Below are 16,973 nucleotides of genomic sequence, written 5' to 3' on the forward strand. Positions count from 1 at the left end.
ATTTTACAGATATAATCCTGATTTATCTGTAGATATTAAGTAACATAATTTGGAACAGAAATAATTGCTGTTTCAAACGGTTTCAGCTAACGTAGCACAAAAGATAACAAGACGAAGCCAGAACAAAATGTTAAAATCTAGCACCATTCAGGTCAAAGTTCACTGCGGTTTCATACGTTTTTTTCAGCTAGCATGGCCCAAAACGTTAGCAAAGCTAACAGAGAGATGAATGCTGTAAGTCAGGATTAGAGCTAGAAAACAAATTTATCAGAAACTAAATAAAATCAGAACATTAATTAAATTAAGAGATAGAGAGAGAGAGAAAGAAAGAGAGAGAGAAATAAAGAGAGAGAGAAAGAAAGAGAGAGAGAGAGCGAGAGAAAGAGAGCGAGAGAGAGAAAGAGGGAGAGCGAGAGAGAGAAAGAGATATAGAGAAAGAGATATAGAGAGAAAGAGAGAGAGAAAGAGAGAGAGAGAGAGAGAAAGAGATAGAGAGAGAGAGAGAGAGCGAGAGAGAAAGAGAAAGAGAGAGAGAAAGAGAGAGAGAGAGAGAGAGAGAGAGAGAGAGAGAGAGAAAGAGAGATAGAGAGAGAGAGATAGAGAGAGAGAGAGAGAGAGAGAGAAAGAGAGAGAGAGAGAGCGCGCACACACAGAAATCATTCACACACACAAACGGACGCCTTGTAATTCAATTAGCTTCCCATCTGACACAAAATGGCGGCTGTGGCGTTGCGGCGCGGGGCATTTTGGGGATGAAGCCAAGGAAACGTTTCTTCCTTCACCTGCTGAAGTTTTCATGTTTCTGATCAACTTCAGGGGCTTTTTATGAGATATGAGTCAGAGCAGAAAACACAGCTGTCCGGCTGCGCGCGCGTGTGTGTGTGTGTGTGTGTGTGTGAAGCATGAGGTCATTCCTGGCTGAACTCTCTCCTCCTCTCGGCCTGCAGAAGCTCCTCGCTCCACGTCCAGGTTCGTCTGGACCCAGAAACCTGCTGAGGAATCGGCACCAGCAGAACCGCGACGACGATTCACACCGTCAGTAGTTAATGCTGGATATGGACCCGGTTCTGTCCGCGCCGAGGCCGGCAGGCCGGCAGGCCGCGGAGCATCGCGGTCCGGGCAGCAGCGCGACGGACGGAACCGGGTCCAGAAGGATTTTTACTCCGACATTTAATTTATATCTGATTAGAAAAAACGAGACAAAATTACAAAATGTTGTTTAAGTCGAAATTATTAATTTTTAATGTTTTAAACTGCATATGTATTTTTTTTAGACTTTATTTTAATTATTACATTTTAATCAGATTTTTTTAATTTTTAAGTCATTTAAATAAACTGGAATTGTAAAAGTTAGTATTTCATAATTTCAGTTTTAAATTGTAATAATTGTTTTATTTTTAAACATTTTCATTAGAGAATTACATCAAATAATTAAATTTAAATTTCAAGAATTTATCCCGAATTAATTGTATGAATTTTATTTGACTAAAATTAAATAGGAGAATAAATATTTAATATAAAAAGGGTTAAATGTGAATTCGAAATAAATCGTATTTTTACCTTTAGGCTGCAGTTATTACTTAATTAAATCAATTAATGTTTTACAGTGTTTCATTTAAATCACGTTTCTTTCCAAACTCAATAAATGTTTTATTTTTTCTCTCTAAAACAACAGGAAGTCAGACAATAAGCTGCTCCAACTTCCTCTTCCTGTTTGGACCCGGCCGCGGCGATCCGGACCTCAGGTCCAGCTGGGAGGAACCGGACCGGACCGCAGCTCAGACCGGAGCCTGCAGGGGGCAGTGCGGCTCACCGATCCGCCCACTGCGCCTCTTCTGCAAAACCCGGATTCATTTAATTAACGCCGTCGACTTTAAACAAAACCACAGCGGAGGCGCGGAGGGAGGCAGGAGGCGCCGGGCCAGGAAGTGGCCGCTCGGAGACGGACGGACGGACGCGGCTCTGGTCAGACGGAAACGTTTCCGCCACAGCAGAGAGGAAACTGAAAGGTTCACAACCTGCTGAGATCAAAACTCATTCATTCAATACAAAAACAAACACAAGAATATTAACGTTCAAACTGAGGCGCGTGGGCCGTTTGTGGCCCTCAGAGTCATTTTGTTCGGCCGCCCAAATGCAACTCGAGCAAACTTTTTGTTTTTATCCCCTTTTATCCTGATTAAAGTAATAATTTTTTTTTTAATTTTACTTAATTACATCATACAGTTGTCGTTTTTTATACTTTTACTGAAAAACCGACTTTTTTCTTCCTGATTTAACTAATAAATAACAAACATAGTTAAGAGTTTTAATGGAAAGAGACTCAAATCTTTTTTTCTTATTAACAGAATAAATGTGGAAACTGAATAAAATGTAAAAATCAGACAAAAACCAAACGTTTGATTTTATTTTAATCTTATTATTTTATATTTGTTTGTTCTGATTTATTGATTTTTGGACTAAATGACAAAAAAAATTATTTTGTAATAATAATAAGATAAGATAAGATAAAGATAAGATAAAGATAAGATAAACAAATCAGACAAAAAGCACTTGAGTCTTTTTTTAAACATAATTTAATTTATTTTCCTGATTTTAGACGTAAAATTGAGAATTTAAAAATTTAAATTCTCATTTATTCACATGGATTTTATTGTTTGTTCTTTGTGTTTATTTATTCCTGATTAAAAACCACATTTTATAAAAACCTGCAGTGATTCCACATTATTCCTGTAGCAAAATGAACAAATTAAGGAGGCCAATTGATGCCGATAATCTCTTTAATGGCTTCATTTCTCCCATATATTTATCTGGATTTCCTCCGTCGTTAGCAAAGCTCAGAGGAAAAGCCGCAGACTTTACAACAAATTAACCAAAACAACGATATCTAAAGGAAAAAAAAAACAAAACAAAGAAACACTCCGCAACCTGCTAATGTTAGCGACTGATGCCTAATTTTCTTTTGATTACAACGACGTCCCACGCTCTCCTCTCAAGTGACGTCTAATTGTTTCTCAAGTAAATCATCAGCTCAGCAAACTAAATTTGAGAAACAACAACAAACTTGCAGCGCAGGGAGAAAAAAGAGAGACAGAAATGAATCCATTAAAAGAAAACAGCCATTTTGTCTGCGGTTGATGTGAAACAGAGATGAGAGAAAACAGACAAGAGGTTGTTTTTTTTTTCCCCCCTCCGTAAATGGAGCATATGGGAGGGCAACTCAACAACGAGGAAAACAACTTAAATAACACTTGTGTGTAATCATGCAAATGGAGAAGATGTGCAGAGAAAATGTCTGTTTCTGTTCCCTCAATGCGCCTGGAAGCAGAGAGAGGGGGAGTTTCGGCACAAAGGAGACGTTACCTAACCCGTAAACAACGACAACACGAGGCTGTGAAACTTCTGCAGGACGTCAAAAATCACAGAGAGAATCTGGTTCAGCCCAATAAAAACCTGCTAGCCAAATATAATCGTCCAAAACACGACGGAAGCTGCAAATTTAGTCAATTTTCCTCATGCTAACCAGAAAACAGAGGGACGAAGAGTCACTGAGACACGAGAGAGAGGCTGAAAGGACACAGACCTAAAACACAACAAGCGACTTAAACCATCATCTAATCAGAATAAAGTTCCGACAGCTGCTAACAGCTAGCACCGCGGATGCTAACAGTAACGGTAAGCAATACACAACACAGTTCGCACAGTTAGTAGCTAACAGTTAGCATGCCGGTAATTAACAGCTAATGGCTAACAGGGAATATGCTACTACTGGGTTCAATTAGTATAGCTGGTAGCTAACAGTTAGCTAACTTGCTAGCTACAAACATTACAGCGACGAAGTTACTGCATTAGATTGCTAACAGTGAATATAATGTACTGCTAGCATTTAGTTTGGCTAATATGCAGCCATGCTAACAATGAGTACAATGCCAGATCTGCTGTCGTTGTCATAGTAGCAAAAAGTAAAGCATGCTAGGTAGCTTATGGTAACTACACTAAATTGCTAACAGTGAGTATATTATATTGCTAACAATAGCAGTAAATATATTTACTTCCTGATATACAGCCGTGCTAACAATGAGTACAATGCCAGATCTGCTGTCGTTGTCATAGTAACCTTCCAGACCTCCCAGGCATTCTGGTTCTGGTTCTTCTCTGCATCTCCAGAACCAGAACCCAACATGGAGAAGCAGCATTCAGCTGCTATGCTGCACGAATCTGGAACAAACTTCTGGAAAACTGAAAAACAGCCGAGACACCGAGATCCGTTAAACCAAGACTAAAACCAGCTGGTTAGAGCTGCATTTGATTAACATCTGCAACGTCACGAGCTAGTCTGTGGGTTTTCAACCTGCCATCGTTTATTTTAATGATTTTGCTTGTTTGTTGCTTTACTACAAGTCAAATTTTGGATCTTTTTGGCCTCCTTGGTGTTCATACACAAGTAGCAGGAATGTTAAAGTGGAGAACATGTCAAATTAGCAACAGAGTGTGAGATATAAACACTTAAAACCTAAAATTATTGTTAGCTTACATAGATTTACACACTGAGATTCACTGCAGACTGGAGGCAAAAACACAAAGACTCAGAAATGCAGCTTTTGAGCTGAATTTCCACTAAATATCATGCTAATATAGCGCTTTAGCACTAGCTTCCACTGAATACCATGCTAATATAGCGCTTTAGCACTAGCGTCCACTAAATACCATGCTAATACAGCACTTTAGCACTAGCTTCCACTGAATACCATGCTAATACAGCGCTTTAGCACTAGCTTCCACTGAATACCATGCTAATATAGCGCTTTAGCACTAGCGTCCACTAAATACCATGCTAATAGCGCTTTAGCACTAGCTTCCACTAAATACCATGCTAATATAGCGCTTTAGCACTAGCGTCCACTAAATACCATGCTAATATAGCGCTTTAGCACTAGCTTCCACTAAATACCAAGTTGCTATATCGCTGTAGCGCTAGCGTCAAATAACTACCGTTCTGATTTAGTGTTTCAGTGTTAGCAGAATCAATACTTATGATTGGAGTTAGCGTAGCTACATTTGTAGCTCGTGGCGCCCCCTGCTGGTGGATATTATGGAGTAATATCAGATGTTTATTCAGTCCCTCCAGGATTTCATCCGTTTCTTAAACAGAAATAATCAGGATTTTAGAGTCGAGTCACAAAGTTTTGACATTTGCTGTAATTCCAGACAGAAGCAGCTGCAGCAGCTGCTGGTCGTCTCTGGATGTTTGTGTTTTAGTGGTTCAGAAAGTCAGCAGCTCTTCTTCTTAAAGAGAAACCACAGAAAACAGAGCAGCGACTATGAAGCCAGAACCGGTGGCTCTTCAGAACCAGCTAAAACGCTGCACAGCAAACCGGCGGGAAGCCGCGCGACGACGGCGACCCAGAACGCCGTCGACAGCCAAACTGTTGGCCACCAGGAAGACGCTGCAGAACCAGAACCAGAACCAGGAAGAGAAGACCTTCCTGCAGATCGTCCAGTGGAACAGCAGAAACGCTTCCTTCAGGATTTACCGACCTCTTCAGATCCTCACACTCATCCTCTCCTGCTGCCCTTCGCTCTTTCCTCCGCCGAAGGACGGAAGGGCAAAACGGGCTCCTGCTGCATATCCAGCCATCGCTAACGAGTTTAGCAGCAACATGGAGCCCAGATGCAGCAGCAGCATCGATGTTTAAACACAGAGGTCCGATAAAACCGGCCGAGTTCAGAACGATTCAAACATGACGAAATACGACTGGAAAGACGGGTGAACACTGTAAAAACTAAAAACTGTAAGAAAAACCTGATTTTAATAACTAAGATATGAAAAAAATTAAAAAAGTTAAAATAGTTGTAAATGTTGACGACTTTTCACTGTAAAACTAATTCAATAAGTGTAATAAAATATAACAATCGTTATAATTGGAAGCTATAAAAACTGTAAAATATGTAAAAAAATAAAATAAAAAGAATGTTGAAATATTTTTTTAAATTATTGACTGTCAATATCGTTAAAACAATAAAATCTATTAAAAAAAACTTTAACGAGAAGCACAAAAAAACACGGAGCGTAAAAATTAAAAATTTAACATTTAAAAATGAAAATCTTCAAAAACTTTAAAAATTTTTAAAAAGCGTAAAATCTAAACACAAACATGCCAGTAAAAATTTTAAACAAAACTTTTAAATAAAATTACGTAAAAAAAAAAAGTGTAAATATATTTAAGCTGTAAAACGTAAAATAAACACTATAAAAACTATTAATATTTTTCAATTTGGCCACAAAAATGAACAATTTAACCAAAAATAAAGTAAAGAGAAACTTTTCAACAACTTTTAAAACTGTTTCAGAAAACTTTAAAAACTGTAAAAGTATAAAAATTAGATGTAGAAACTAAAATATTTTTACTTTAAAACAAAATAATTTGTGTTTAACTTGTGAAACTTGAAATTAATTACAAAAAAACTACAAATATACTCTAATAAATAAAACTATAATCAAACATTTTAAACAACAATAAACAAACTGCAGGTCAACATTCAACAACAGCCTTAAAACCACAGAATCATCATCACTTTGTCCATACGGAAGCCCAGCAGTGACATCCTTTAGCCCCACAAATGAAAGGAAACATCAGCACTTTTTATTCACCATAAACCAGCATCACTTACTGAGGACGGCAAGCCGGGAGGGACCTTCCGCACTTTCTTTGTTTGGACGTCTGCAAGAGAGAGAGAGAAAAAATAAATAAAAGGTGAGTTTAGGAGGCGATTCCACTTCCTGTCCACAGGAGCAGGAGGAGGCAGGAAATAGAGAGAGCAAAAAACAGGCAGGAAATAGAGAGAGCAAGGAAAACAGGCAGGAAATAGAGAGAGCAAGAAAAACAGGCAGGAAATAGAGAGAGCAAGAAAAACAGCCATGAAATAGAGAGAGCAAGAAAAACAGGCAGGAAATAGAGAGAGCAAGAAAAACAGCCATGAAATAGAGAGAGCAAGAAAAAGAGGCAGGAAATAGAGAGAGCAAGAAAAACAGTCAGGAAATAGAGAGAGCAAGAAAAACAGCCATGAAATAGAGAGAGCAAGAAAAAGAGGCCGGAAATAGAGAGAGCAAGAAAACAGGCAGGAAATAGAGAGAGCAAGAAAAACAGGCAGGAAATAGAGAGAGCAAGAGAAACAGGCAGGAAATAGAGAGAGCAAGAAAACAGCCATGAAATAGAGAGAGCAAGAAAAAGAGGCAGGAAATAGAGAGAGCAAGAAAAACAGTCAGGAAATAGAGAGAGCAAGAAAAACAGCCATGAATAGAGAGAGCAAGAAAAAGAGGCCGGAAATAGAGAGAGCAAGAAAAACAGGCAGGAAATAGAGAGAGCAAGAAAAACAGCCATGAAATAGAGAGAGCAAGAAAAAGAGGCAGGAAATAGAGAGAGCAAGAAAAACAGTCAGGAAATAGAGAGAGCAAGAAAAACAGCCATGAAATAGAGAGAGCAAGAAAAAGAGGCCGGAAATAGAGAGAGCAAGAAAAACAGGCAGGAAATAGAGAGAGCAAGAAAAACAGGCAGGAAATAGAGAGAGCAAGAAAAACAGCCATGAAATAGAGAGAGCAAGAAAAAGAGGCAGGAAATAGAGAGAGCAAGAAAACAGTCAGGAAATAGAGAGAGCAAGAAAAACAGCCATGAAATAGAGAGAGCAAGAAAAAGAGGCCGGAAATAGAGAGAGCAAGAAAAACAGGCAGGAAATAGAGAGAGCAAGAAAACAGGCAGGAAATAGAGAGAGCAAGAAAAACAGGCAGGAAATAGAGAGAGCAGCTCCTGGAATATTTATATTGGTGTTCAATGTTTCTCTCAAGGAGACGCTCCTATTAATTTAGAAGGTGAGGCTGTGATGGGAAAATTAGCTGCATCCTCTACTGGAGTGTGTGTGTGTGTGTGTGTGTGTGTGTGTGTGTGTGTGTGTGTGTGTGTGTGTGTGTGTGTGTGTGTGTGTGTGTGTGTGTCGTCTGAAGGCTGAAAGCCCCCAAGGTTTTGGTCGTGTCCTGTTTTTAAAGCGATCGGATCAAACGTTTCAGCCAAACACTCGCCGCTCACCGATTGGCCGCAGAAACTTACATCACAGTCGAGGACGGCGACACGTTTCCAACAGGAAACATGTTTTATAAAATAATACAAACACAGTTTGACCTGCAGCCCAACATGGAAGCTATGCTTGTTTAATTAATGTGTAATTAACATTTTATTCAATTAAAATCAACACCGACTTCACTGGAAACAATAAATTTAATAAAACTGGGCAAAAAAAAATCAAAGATTTTATGTAGATATCATATAAAATAGCTTTAAGTTAATAATAATAAAAACATTCTATTGTTAAATAAAGCAAAAAACAAAACAGTTTTTATCATTATAAAACTAGATAATAGAGATTTAATGTATATTTTTTTATAAACTGCTAATTTTTTAGCATAATTTTGAGATTTCCGACTGAAAAACTTCAATTTTCAACCTGTTGGATTCATGTTAACGAGCCCGTCATTAATCAGAAGCCTCACGTCCCACATCGGGGCCGAGGACCTCATGTTGAAAACCTCTGTCATGCTTCAGAGAAAAGCAACATGAAAAACGTTTTTCACGTGGAAAAAGCTTTAAAGGAGCTGGAGCCTCACCCATGGCGTCCATGTGCAGCGCTCTCCTGCGCGGGTTGGACCCGTAGTGCTGGTAGTACTGACCCGCCGGCTTGGTGGGCGACGCCGCGCTGGGGCTGCCCATCGCCAGCTCGCCGCCCAGAACCGCCTGCAGGGGGCAGGAGAGAGGCGGGCCGACCGAAAACACAACAGAACCGCAGGGACAGACTCATTAGCACCGTTATGCTAATTATGTTAGCATTATTTAGCTAAATTGAATTAAATAAATTTCAGATCTGTGAGTCGAACTCTTCACTAAACTTCTACACCAGCAAACTAAAACCAGGAATCTCATTTTCAAGGTTATTCAGCCTGGAAAACGACAGTTTGCCCGTTAATAACAAACTTTACATTCACATTTTTGTCACTCTAGGTATTCCGTACCCAAGCACAATGAGTCAGATGTGTTTATCATCAGATATGAACAAATGATTGTTGGTTTACTTCAGATCGCTGCTACGAACAACGTCTCAGCTTCTGATTCAATAATTTCTTCTGGATTAACAAACCAAGAATTTCTACTTTATAAAGTTTTTATTAAGAACAAAACTTTCCACATCCGTCTAGTTTTGACTTATTTATCTAAAACACAGCAAAACTAGAACTGGAAGGTTGAATGTATCATTATAAACACTGAAATCACAACTATACCCAAACATCCCTCCATATTTTTCAGCTAAACGTCTCTTAGCATCACTTGGACCGCTGTGAGAATCACTTCAAGGCCTTCAAATGGCCCCCGCGCCACATTTTGGACCCTATTCTTAAAGTTCGGATGTCCTTCCAGACTTTTGACAAAGCAAATTTGTCATCAAACCACCACAAAGTCATGCTGCATCCCATTAATGCCTAATGATGCATATTTTACACACAGTAATAATTTAACTGGAAGCTCTTCGTCACCATCTAGTGGTCGGAGTTATAACTACCTCATTTGGACACTTTGATATCCACTTTTAGGCTTTTTAAATGTATTTTTTGAATATAAATAGATTTAAACAGTAAAGAGTTAAAACTGTGCAACAACAGTCCCACAGCATGATGCTACCACCACCTTGTGTAGCGGTTGCAACACTGTTTCATCTCCCCATACATCTACTTTATGTTTTTATGATGTGAAGCATTTAGAACTGCCTGGATGAAATAATGCGATATATTAATAAAATCGATTGATTGATTGATTGATTGATTGATTGATCGATTGATCCGTGTCCTAATTTTACTGCTGAGTCTTCAGAGTCAAACCAAAATATCTGGACAGAAAAATGTTCTCACTGACTTTGAGCTACTTTTCAAATTAAATGACGAATGGGTTTGCCATACACTCCAGGAAAGGCAAGTAGCTTTAAAAACTAAACATTTACAACATTTATCAACATAAATAAAACCATAAGATACCAGGATCAGGACTGTGAAGTTTTAGTTTTGACTATTTAATAACGTTAGCCTATCAGTGAAGCTACGATAGCCTAAATTAGCATGTGAATGCTAAGCAGGTAGCAGCTAATGCTAACGTCGGCGTCCACATTTGTAAAGAAGCTCCATGAATGATCAGGACTTCCTGGAACTTTATTTCATTAATTTATTCGTTTTTATGAATCCTTATTTTGTAAACGAACTGCAAAAACACAAAATCTGACCAAATAGTTTTATTTTATTAAATATCTTAATACACTTAAAATAAGACAAAAAGAAGAAATTTGAGCTTCTTTTCAGTAAATAATTTCTTAAAAATGATGTAAAAAGTAATAATTCTACTGGCAAAATCTAAAATAAAAAAAAAAACAATTATTTCAAATGCACTAAAAAAAAAAGTACCACATAAGATTTTCAGTTTAATTTAATTTTAATTAATTAATTACAGACTCTGAATCAAACTGGACTAAACATTCGAGTAAGAACCTGCAGCAGGTTAAGGCTCCTTCTAGCTCGTACATCTGCTGTGAATATCAGGACCGGAGCAGAACCAAACCCAGAAACCCAGAGAAACGAGGCAGAACCGGACCTGGAATCAGCAGAACCATGACGTTCCCGACTCAAACCGACTCACACACACACACACACACACACACACACACACACGGTTCCTGTTTCCATTCAAAGTGGAAACAGAAAGTTTGTTGGAGGTGAAGAGAAGAAGAAGGCCTCCTCCTCCTCCTCTCCTCTCTCTCCTCCTCCTCCCTCCTCCTCCTCTCTCCTCTCTCTCCTCCTCCTCCTCCTCCTCCTCCTCCTCCTCCTCCTCCTCCTCCTCCTCCTCCTCCTCCTCCTCCTCCTCCCCCCTCCCCCCCCAGATCCTCATTAAGTAATTAGCGTGCGGTGTGTTTTCAGGCGGAGGAGTGTGTTTAGAGGAGGGAGGGCGTTTTCTTCTTTCTCTCTCTCTCCTCCCGATCCGGATTCTCCTCGGCGAACCCGCTCCGTGTGAAAACAAAAAAGTTAGTTAGCGCAGACTTTTCTCATGCTAAGCAGGGCCTGAGTAGGCCAATTACAGGGCCGCCCTCGGGCCCCGGGGCCCTAAAACAAAAGGGCCCTTGTCTTAAATAAAGTCAGCCAGACACAAAGGCGCTCAGTCAGGCTGCGTCCCCGACGGCGGGGCTAAAACGAGGTTCCCACTGAAACAAAAAGCGTCTCAGTGATTGTGCTCGCGTCTTTTCTTTCTCTCTCTCTTTCTTTTCTCCTGCAGAAAAACCCCGAGCGTCAAGCCAGGTCTCCACGGCAACCAGACGGGGTCGCCGAGGCAGGAGGACGACGCCGCATCTGGTTCCATTGGACTGTTAGCCAGCTGCAGTTTGAGCACGGTGGAGGCTGCATCATGATCTGTGAGACAGTCGTTACCGATGTTTGTAGCACACTGCAAAAACGCTGAATCTTAACTTAGGAGTTTTTTTTTACACCAATAATTCGTCAATATTGTTTTATAAGATACATTTTTATGTTTTTTTTTTTGTCAATTTCAAGAAATTATTGTTGTGAAACGAACCAAAATAACTTTGCTGAAAACTTAGCTGCAAGTTGTTTTTGTCTTTTTTCAAATGTCCTACAAATATTTGTGCTAGAAAAATCCTAGTAAAAAAAACGCCTGTCCTACCATCACAAACATAAACGTGGAGTTCTGCTGGAAGCTAACGAAGCTGGAGCATTTCAGAGTCCAGGTTTACATGTTTATTTTTTATAAAAACAGGTCGGCTTGAAATGCTGAAATTGGTTCTCGCTCGTTAGCATCCTGTAATTTAGCAGTTTAGCGTTAGCTTTAAATGTTTTAAGTGGTTTAGCATTAGCTTCCAGTAATTATTTTTTTTAGATAACTTCAGAAGCTTAGCATTAGATTCAGTTTTGCATTTTGTTTTCAGCCGATTAGCATTAGCTTCTGTTGGTTTTTAAATGCATGTAGCCGCGTAGCATTAGCTTCAGTTACATATTTCATGTTTTATGCTAGTTTCTGTGAATTTAGCAGTTTAGAAAGCTAACGTTTTGATTAGCTGTGCTCACCACCGACAACAAGTGCTGCTGATTTTATTGCAAACATATTCTCCGTTTCAACAATGGCGGCCTTTTGAAAAGTGTCCAACAGCAAAAGGAAAAAAATAAATAAAAAAAACTATAATTTAAGGTTGAAAATATGTCAGCACATTCATCTAATTGATCTCTTTTTCATAAAAAATGAAATTTTGAATATTTTTGTCGCGCATCAAGCTAATGCATTCATGCTAATGTCCGTTTACAACCATAACTTTAATTTAAGGAGCTACTTTTGTATGTTACAGTTTTACAGCGTCCAGATCAGTAAATATCAGGATGAGAAGACGCTTCCGGGTATTCACCGGCGCGACTGTTAGCTGCTAGCTAAGCTAGCGCTACGCGAATTAAAGTATTTCCCCATTTTTTACGTTTTTCTCCAAAGTTTTTCTGAATTAAAATCCTTTATTGACCAGAAAACCTCAGCGGCTTCTTCGTCTCGGCTGGTTTCTCGTGCAGCCATCCGTCATGGAGGACGGCTGCGTTCGCGTCGGCCCGCGTTTTATTTGTGCGTCACGCGAGCCGGTGGTTGTGTGCGCGCCGCGGCGCGTCCCCGCCGCGCTCCCTGGTGATCCGTCTTGGTTATTATGGTCTGTGTGCGCAGCTGGGACCCGGTCGGCAGCGGCAACGGGCTTCAGTGGCAGCGGAACGACGGATGGGAAGCTCAACGAGCCGAGGGATGTGATTGGTTCTGGCTGAGGCTGGTTGGCCAATCAGAGAGCTGGAACCCGACAGGGTCGCTTCCTGTTGGTCCAGCGGGTCGGATGCAAACAGTTCAACCAAAATCAATAATCAATAGTGAACAGAGCAGCAACAGCTTATATTGGCATCAAGTGAACGTCTGTCAGTTCATCCATTCATCCATCCATCAGTTCATCCATCCATCAGTTCATCCATCCATCCATCAGTTCATCCATCCATCAGTTCATCCATCCATCCATCAGTTCATCCATCCATCCATCAGTTCATCCATCCATCAGTTCATCCATCCATCCATCCATCCATCAGTTCATCCATTCATCAGTTCATCCATTCATCCATCAGTTCATCCATCCATCAGTTCATCCATCCATCCATCAGTTCATCCATCCATCAGTTCATCCATCAGTTCATCCATCCATCAGTTCATCCATCCATCCATCAGTTCATCCATCCATCAGTTCATCCATCCATCCATCAGTTCATCCATCCATCAGTTCATCCATCAGTTCATCCATCCATCAGTTCATCCATCCATTCATCAGTTCATCCATCCATCAGTTCATCCATCCATCAGTTCATCCATTCATCAGTTCATCCATCCATCAGTTCATCCATCCATCAGTTCATCCATCCATCAGTTCATCCATCCATCAGTTCATCCATCCATCAGTTCATCAGTTTCCACTGGTTTCCACTGGTTCCCACTGGTTTCCACTGGTTTCCACTGGTTCCCACTGGTTCCCACTGGTTTCCACTGGTTTCCACTGGTTCCCACTGGTTTCCACTGGTTACCACTGGTTCCCACTGGTTTCTACTGGTTTCCACTGGTTCCCACTGGTTTCCACTGGTTTCCACTGGTTCCACTGGTTTCCACTGGTTTCCACTGGTTTCCACCGGTTTCCACTTGTTTCCACTGGTTCCCACTGGTTTCCACTGGTTTCCACTGGTTCCACTGGTTCCCTCTGGTTTCCACTTGTTTCCACTGGTTCCCACTGGTTCCCACTGGTTTCCACCGGTTTCCACTGGTTTCCACTGGTTTCCACTGGTTCCCACTGGTTCCCACTGGTTTCCACTGGTTCCCACTGGTTTCCACTGGTTTCCACTGGTTTCCACTTGTTTCCACTGGTTCCCACTGGTTTCCACTGCTTCCCACTGCTTCCCACTGGTTTCCACTAGTTCCACTGGTTTCCCACTAGTTTCCCACTGGTTTCCCACTGGTTTCCCACTGGTTTCCACTGGTTTCCACTGGTTTCCACTGTTTCCACTGGTTTCCACTCGTTCCACTGGTTCCACTGGTTTCCACTGGTTTCCACCGGTTTCCACTTGTTTCCACTGGTTCCCACTGGTTTCCACTGGTTTCCACTGGTTCCCACTGGTTTCCACTAGTACTGGTTCCCACTGGTTCCCACTGGTTCCCACTGGTTTCCACTGGTTTCCACTGGTTTCCACTGGTTCCCACTGGTTTCCACTAGTTTCCCACTGGTTTCCCACTGGTTCCCACTGGTTTCCACTGGTTCCCACTGGTTTCCACTGGTTCCCACTGGTTTCCACTGGTTTCCACTGGTTTCCACTGGTTTCCACTGGTTTCCACTGGTTTCCACTGGTTCCCACTGGTTTCCACTGGTTCCCACTGGTTCCCACTGGTTTCCACTGGTTTCCACTGGTTTCCACTGGTTCCCACTGGTTTCCACTGGTTTCCACTGGTTTCCACTGGTTCCCACTGGTTCCCACTGGTTCCCACTGGTTTCCACTGGTTTCCACTGGTTCCCACTGGTTCCCACTGGTTTCCACTGGTTCCCACTGGTTTCCACTGGTTCCCACTGGTTTCCACTAGTTCCACTGGTTTCCACTGGGTTCCACTGGTTCCCACTGGTTTCCACTGGGTTCCACTGGTTTCCACTGGTTTCCACTGGTTTCCACTTGTTTCCACTGGTTCCACTGGTTTCCACTGGTTTCCACTGGTTCCCATGATTTCCACTGGTTCCACTGGTTTCCACTGGTTTCCACTGGGTTCCACTGGTTTCCACTGGGTTCCACTGGTTTCCACTGGTTCCCACTGGTTTCCACTGGGTTCCACTGGTTTCCACTGGTTTCCACTGGGTTCCACTGGGTTCCACTGGTTTCCACTGGTTTCCACTGGTTTCCACTGGGTTCCACTGGTTCCCACTGGTTTCCACTGGGTTCCACTGGTTTCCACTGGTTTCCACTGGTTTCCACTGGCTTCCACTGGTTTCCACTGGTTTCCACTGGTTTCCACTGGCTTCCACTGGTTTCCACTGTGTTCCACTGGGTTCCACTGGTTTCCACTAGTTTCCACTATTCCACTGGTTTCCACTGGTTTCCACTGGTTCCCACTGGTTTCCACTGGGTTCCACTGGTTCCCACTGGTTTCCACTGGGTTCCACTGGTTTCCACTGGTTTCCACTGGTTTCCACTGGTTTCCACTGGTTCCCACTGTTTCCACTGGTTCCACGGTTTCCACTGTTTCACTGTTCCCACTGGTTCCCACTGTTTCCACTGGTTTCCACTGGTTCCCACTGGTTTCCACTTGTTTCCACTGGTTCCCACTGGTTCCCACTGGTTTCCACTAGTTCCCACTGGTTCCCACTGGTTTCCACTGGTTCCCACTGGTTTCCACTGGTTCCCACTAGTTCCACTTGTTTCCACTGGTTCCCACTGGTTTCCACTGCTTCCCACTGCTTCCCACTGGTTTCCACTAGTTTCCACTGGTTCCACTAGTTTCCCACTGGTTTCCCACTGGTTTCCCACTGGTTTCCAGATCCACTGGTTCCACTAGTTTCCACTGGTTTCCACTGGTTCCCACTGGTTTCCACTGGTTTCCACTGGTTTCCACCGGTTTCCACTGTTTCCACCCACTGGTTCCACTGGTTTCCACTGGTTTCCACTGGTTCCCACTGGTTTCCACTGTTTCCACTGGTTTCCACTGGTTCCCACTGGTTTGCACTGGTTTCCACTGGTTCCACTGGTTCCACTGGTTTCACTGGTTCCACTGGTTTCCACTGGTTTCCACTGGTTTCCACTAGTTTCCACTAGTTTCCACTGGTTTCCACTAGTTTCCACTGGTTTCCCACTGGTTTCCACTGGTTTCCACTGGTTTCCACTAGTTTCCACTGGTTCCCACTGGTTTCCACTGGTTCCCACTGGTTTCCACTGGTTTCCACTGGTTCCCACTGGTTTCCACTGGTTTCCACCGGTTTCCACTTGTTTCCACTGGTTCCCACTGGTTCCACTGGTTTCCACTGGTTCCCACTGGTTCCACTGGTTTCCACTGTTTCCACTGGTTTCCACTAGTTCCATTGGTTTGCACTGGTTCCCACTGGTTCCCACTGGTTTCCACTGGTTTCCACTGGTTTCCACTGGTTCCCACTGGTTTCCACTGGTTTCCACTGGTTTCCACTATTCCATTGGTTTGCACTGGTTCCACTGGGTTCCACTGGTTCCCACTGGTTTCCACTGGGTTCCACTGTTCCACTGGTTCCCACTGGTTTCCACTGGGTTCCACTGGTTTCCACTGGTTCCCACTGGTTTCCACTGGGTTCCACTGGTTCCCACTGGTTTCCACTGGGTTCCACTGGTTTCCACTGGTTCCACTGTTTTCCACTGGTTTCCACTGGTTTCCACTGGTTCCCACTGGTTTCCACTGGTTTCCACTGGGTCCCACTGGTTTCCACTTGTTCCACTGGTTTCCACTGGTTTCCACTGTTTCCACTGGTTTCGACTGGTTTCCACTGGTTCCCACTGGTTCCACTGGGTTCCACTGGTTTCCACTGGTTTCCACTGGTTCCCACTGGTTTCCACTGGTTTCCACTGGTTTCCACTGGTTCCCACTGGTTTCCACTGGGTTCCACTGGTTCCCACTGGTTTCCACTGGGTTCCACTGGTTCCCACTGGTTTCCACTGGTTTCCACTGGTTCCCACTGGTTTCCACTGGTTTCCACTGGGTTCCACTGGTTTCCACTGGTTTCCACTGGTTTCCACTGGTTTCCACTGGTTTCCCCTGGTTTCCACTGGTTCCCACTGGTTTCCACTGGTTTCCACTGGTTTCCACTGGTTCCCACTGGTT

At 42.4% G+C, this 16,973-nt stretch overlaps 1 pseudogene across 1 annotated transcript in view; it reads right to left on the minus strand.

Annotated features, from left to right (window-relative positions):
- LOC145554074 (transcription factor 4-like) overlaps positions 1 to 16,973 on the minus strand; it is a 99,233-nt pseudogene that overhangs the window by 68,144 nt on the left and 14,116 nt on the right. Inside the window, exons 2-3 of the transcript XR_014090106.1 lie at positions 8,657 to 8,783; positions 6,673 to 6,722 (exon numbers count right to left, since the gene is read on the minus strand). The product of XR_014090106.1 is annotated as a transcription factor 4-like (transcript). The remainder of the gene's footprint in view (positions 1 to 6,672; positions 6,723 to 8,656; positions 8,784 to 16,973) is intronic.

The sequence above is a fragment of the Poecilia reticulata genome, chromosome 12 (genome assembly GCF_904066995.2).
Source record: "Poecilia reticulata chromosome 12, P_reticulata-male-v2, whole genome shotgun sequence".
NCBI classification, from domain to species: Eukaryota; Metazoa; Chordata; class Actinopteri; order Cyprinodontiformes; family Poeciliidae; genus Poecilia; species Poecilia reticulata.